Source organism: Myodes glareolus, chromosome 20, assembly GCF_982192425.1.
Source record: "Myodes glareolus chromosome 20, mMyoGla1.1, whole genome shotgun sequence".
Lineage (NCBI taxonomy): Eukaryota > Metazoa > Chordata > Mammalia > Rodentia > Cricetidae > Myodes > Myodes glareolus.
Genome location: NC_142045.1, coordinates 9557998 through 9563997, shown reverse-complemented (window position 1 = coordinate 9563997; position 6000 = coordinate 9557998).

Sequence of the window (6000 nt, the reverse complement as noted above, 5' to 3'; positions counted from 1 at the left end):
CCTCCCTTCCTTAAATTACTATCTATGATAGGTAGCAAAAGACGCATAGGCCAATAATTAAAATAAAATAAAAGTCATATTTATTACAACCGGGCGGTGTGGCACATACCTTTAATCCCAGCACTTGGGAGGCAGAGGCAGGCAGATCTCTGTGAGTTTGAGGCTAGCCTGGGCTACAGAGCAAATTCCGGGAGAGGTTCTAATGCTACACAGAGAAACCTTGTCTCAAAAAAACCAAAAAAAAAGAGAGAGAGAGAGAAAGAAAGAAAAAAAGAAAAAGAAAGAGAAAGAGAAAGAAAGAAAGAAAGAAAGAAAGAAAGAAAAGAAAGAAAGAAAGGGCACACTTATGGATAATGATCTCCATTTGGGGAAAATATTTTGAAAAGCAAATTAAAAACACAAATGATTTTAATCCTCTTCCATAAGGAATTTTCCAGTTTAAAAAAAAATACATTTTCTCCTGAAACTACTGAAAATGCCTTTGTCAACACATGTAACACATGTTGTTTGTTTTTAAGAAGTCCAAATGGTGTAGTTAATAGAGCTAGCAAAAAAAAAAATCAAAGAAAAGAAATATGGACTCAGTCCACATGCTCTATAGAAAGAATTCTTTTTACACATGTAAGGGTTCATGTCCCGGAGGTCAAATGGCTCTGGAGCTACGTTTTTACTGAAGAAGAATTCAAAAAAAAAAAAAAGAAAGAAAGAAAAATCTCACACTAGCTCAGAATTGAGCAAAATAAGCTATTTATTTAGGGGTACCTCACAGATCACAATCCTCTACTGGAACCAGGAAGACAGGAACTGAATCTCGCAGGCAGGAAGCATGCTTTGCATCAGCATATAAGAGGCCACGCCCAAGTGGGCGGGTATCTTAAAGGCTACTGGGGGTAGGAATTCCTACAGCATTTTACTATGAAATAGTCCACAAAATGAATCATGAAAATGCATTGATATTTGAAATAAATATGCATCAAGGTGACTTTAGCTGAATGAATGGGTGAACTATGAAATTGAAGATTAATAGTAGATACAGGTAAACTCTCTGTCTTTGTGGAGAATGTTCAGATGAGCCTAGAAATGTCATCTATTTGTAAATATACTAATTAACAAGTTACCTGGCAAACACTCTGGTATCAAGAGTTCTTATTTTTGGAACGCCCTGCAGAGGATAGAAACTAGTCTACCTAGGAAAGCTGGAAGGATTGGAGTGTGAAAGGGAAGTGTTTCCATGGCTCTGATGGCTCTCTGTCGGCGAGATGGGATTTAGGACAGTACAGGAGATACATCGCTGGGTGTGCCCACGAGTGTGTTTACTGACAGGCTTGACTGATGCTGGAAGACTCGCCCTGAACTCGGACAGCACCATTGCCTGGGCCAGGATCCCAGTCTAAGCAGAAGGAGAAAATGAATGGAGAATGGGCAGTCCCCTCTCTGCACTCCAGCTCCTGACATCGCCATCAGGAAGAAATGTATCTTCAAAACATGAATCGAACAAGCCCTTCCTTCCTTCTTTGCAGAAAACACAGAGCCAGCATCAACATAAATGGAGAGAAACTCAAAGTATTTCCTGGTATTATCAAACTCAGGAACAAGACAAGGTTGTCTACTCTCTATATATGTATTTGATGTATTACTAGAAGTCGTTTTTTTTTCTCTTTTATTTTTTCTTTAATTTTTTTTTTCATTTTACATGTCAACCCAAGTTAGCGCTTCTCCCCTTCTCCTAATTCCTTTGTCTTCCACCTATCACACCCCCATCCACTCCTCAGAAAGCTAAGGCCTCCCTTGGGGAGTCAATAAAGGCTGGCATACCAAGCTGAGGGAGAACCAAGCCCCTCCCCAGTGCACCAAGGATAAGTGATGAATCCCACTGCACGAAATAGGTTCCAACAAGCTAGTTTTGCAGCTGGGATAAGTCTCCTGATCCTTCTGCCAGGGGTTATCAAGCACATCAGCCACCTAACTGTCACCCACATTCAGCGGTCGAGTTCGGTCCCGTGCAGATTCCACAGCTGAGAGTGCAGAGACCATGAGCTCTCACTAGCTCAGATCAGTTGTCTCTGTGGTTTTCCCCATCCTGATCGTGAAACCCTTGCTCATGTGATCCCTCCTCTGTCTCTTCAACTCAACTCCAGGAGCTCAGCCTATTGCTTAGCTGGGGGCCATTGCAGCTGCTTCCATTAGTTACTGGATGTATTTTCTATGATGACAATTAGGATAGTCATTAATCTGATTATTAGGGGAAGGTTCTTTGAGACACCCTCTCCACTATTGATGAGAGTATTAGCTGGGGTCATCACTGTGGATTCCTGGAAATTTTTCTAGCTCCAGGATTCTCCCTATCTCCATAACGTCTCCCTCTATCAAGATATCTCTTTCATTGCTCTTCCTCTCCATCACTCCCTGAACTTGGCCATCTCAATCCCTCATGCTCCCATTGCCTATCCTCTCCCTTCTACCTCTCCCTCCTAGTTTACCCAGGAAATCTTGACTACTTCCTCTTCCTGTGGAACTCCATGCCTGTCTCTCTTAAGGTCCTCCTTTTTACCTAACTTCCCTGGGTTTGGGAACTGTAGCCTGGTTACCCTTTGCTTTGCATCTAATATCCATTTATGAGTACATACCATGTTTGTTTTCCTGGGTCTGGGTTACCTCACTCAGGATGATTTTTTTTAGCTTCATTCATTTGAGCAATAAGTCGAATCAAGGAAATCAAGGGTATATAATACAAAGGAAGAAAGTATTTCTACTTACAGATGATCTCATGTTACAAATGAAAAGCATTATAATCTCCAACAGAAAACTTTTACAGTTGACAAATACTTTCAGCAAAGGAGCCAGCTATAATATTAGCACACAGACAAAAAAATTGATAGCCTTCCTGTATACAAATGATAGACACTGAGAAACAAATAAGAGAAACAGTACTTTCACAATAGATCAAGAAAAGTAATAAAAATATCTTGAGATAACTCTAGCCAAGCAAGGGAAAGGCTTATATAATAAAAACTTTAAGGCACTGAAGAAAAAAACTGAAGAAGACAGCAGAAGATGAAAAGATTTCCCATAACTATGAAAAAGCAATTTACAGACTCAGTGTAATCACCAGCACAAGGTTCCACAAAAATAAAGCAAAACAAAACAATCATCTGGTTTATACAGGAACACACACACACACACACACACACACACATCCAGAGAGAGAGAGGGAAAGCGAGAGAGAGAGAGAGAGAGAGAGAGAGAGAGAGAGAGAGAGATCAATTTTGCATAATAAGGGAACTGCTGGAGGTATCACCATCCCTGAAATCAAAATGTATTAAAGAGCTATCATAATAAAAGCAGTACGTATTATCATAAAAACAGGTTTGAAAGTCCAGTAAACTGTTAGAAATGGCAGGCTAAATAAAAATGTATCAATCAAAATTTAGAATATCAAGGAAAAATAATACATTATTTTGAGACAAAGCATTCTGAGACAAAAAACAAACCAAAAAAACACACAAAGAACTACATTGACGCATCTCCTCAGAATCATTGTGCTAGAGAACACAGCACTTCTTAAAACAAATTAAAAAGAAAAAAAATCTTCTAGCCATATCAATTAGGCAAAAGAAGTAATACAAAGAAATGGAATTTGAAAGAAGTTAAATTTACCTTATTGAAACATGATTTGATCAATAGAGAAAAAAATCAATAGAGAAAAAAAATTTCCAAAAGACACAAATAATCTTGCTGGTATAGATACCATTTATGTTATTCTTCATTGTTATTGTTGAGGATTTAGTACAATGATTCTTTTTGTTTTTATTTTTAAATCACATTTTACTAATTTCCCCTAATTACTCCCAGATCCACCCCTTTCCATACTCACCAGTAAGTACAGTTTGTCCTGCTCACATACTCTTGGGTGTGTGGTCTCCTACTAGAGCATTGAACTCCCAGGAGCCACATACTTAAGGATGACTCTTATCTTCCTGGAAGTTACCAGTTGTCAATATTTCCTTAGTTAAAAGTGAGCATTTGTGCCCAGTTCCCCTTTCCATGTTGACATTTTGTTAGGGTTGAGCCTATGTAGGTCACATGCATGCTATCTCAACTGCTAGCCATTAAATTTGCTACTGCTTTCTGTATTTATAAAAGACTGTATTCATGTAATCATACAGTCATACATCACCTGTTGCTTTTATAATTGTTTCACCCTATCTTTATGAATAATTCCTGAACTTTAAGGGAAGGGAGACGCTATAGATGTCCAATGTACGACTAAGTACTCTGCAATCCCTCAATCTCTGTATGTTTGCCAGATGTGGGTCTCTGTTATAGTCCTGAATAACCAGTCTGCCTCTATCCTGGGCTTAAAAGCAACTTATACTAACAATAAACTAGGTTCCTTCCTGTTTATGATTGAAAATCTGTTTCTCCAGGATTATATAATGTCCTATCTATAATATTAAATACAAATAGTTCTGTCCTTCCCGTTCTAGGAATGGTGCTGTGAAACAATTGTCTTGTACCCTGTCACTTGTGTTGTTTTAATAAAATGCTGATTGACCAGTAGCTGGGCAGGAAGTACAGGTGGGGCAACCAGGCAGGAAGTAGAGGCAGGCCAGCCGGAATAGGAAAATTCTGGAAAGAGGAAACATTCAGTCTGCAGTCATCACCCATACACAGAGGAAGCAAGATGAGAATGCCTCACTGATAAAAGGTACCAAGCCACATGGCTGACATAGACAAGAATTATGGGCTAATGTAGGATGTAAGAATTAATAAAAAGCCAGAGCTAATAGGCCAAAAAGTTTGTGATTAATGTAGACCTCTGTGTATTTCTTTGTGACAGAATGAATGCCAGACTGGGTAGGACAGAAACCTCTGTCAACAAATGAAGTGATGTGAAAAACTCATCCACTTAAAACCTGAGAGAGTTTGGGGAGTAAGTATAGACACAACAGAACAGAGTTAAGAATGGCTTCTTGGCAGCAGCATTTTCTTAAGTGGACTCTGTTTGCTTAAATGAGAGCAAGTGCATCTCATTTAAGAGAGGCTTCCTGACTCAGCTTTGGTTGCAAAAACCTTGCAGCTGTTTTAAGAGGCCCTGCCACAATACACTTAAAAGGTGTTTATGACTAGCTGTCAGTTTCTTGGTGGTGGCAGAGACCTGGAAACCCCACAGAATTGTGGCAATAAACATGGATACTACCAGTACCTCTGTCATGAAGCTAGACTCTCAGAAAGCTAAGAAATGGGGTGGATCTAGCCAGCAAAGCTATGGATTTAATCCTAGCCACATTGCTTAGCAAATTAAAGATTCATGTGGTCAGAAAAAGAGATATACAGTAAAGATAAATTCAGATGAAGAAAACTTCTAAACAGTTTAGAGTGTGTTTAAAAATATGTGTAAGCTTGGGAGAGAAAAGAAAAAGGATAAAGTCTGAGAGAGAGAGAGAGAGAGAGAGAGAGAGAGAGAGAGAGAGAGAGAGAAGTTGGGTGTAGTGGCACACACCTTTAATCCCAGCACTTAGGAAACAGAGGCAGATGGATCTCTGTGCATTCATGGATAGCCTGGTCTACAGAGTGAGTTCCAGGACAGCCAAAGATACACAGAGAAACCCTGTCTCAAAAAAACAAAAATTAAAAATAAAAATAAAAGAGATAGAATTTAAAATAAAGCCATGTAAAAATTGGATAATACACAGAGAGTCTGGATAGGGTATGCAATTGTGCTAAAAGACATTTGATTACAAATGCTCCTGGATTAATTCAACATATTTATTTTGAAAATGCCTTGACTTCAAAATTTAAGTCAAAAGATATGTTACTTTGACGAAGAGGTTTCCCCCTACACATACACAGGAAATGAGAAGCTGTGATTCATTCTGGGTTAAGAAAAATCAGGTTTGATCAAGGAAGGCCACCTGAAAAATCTCCAATAGAAATAGATGGCCCAGATGATCCAACATTTCAGAGGAACTCTGTTGAAGTTTCCTCTGAGTTCTACAT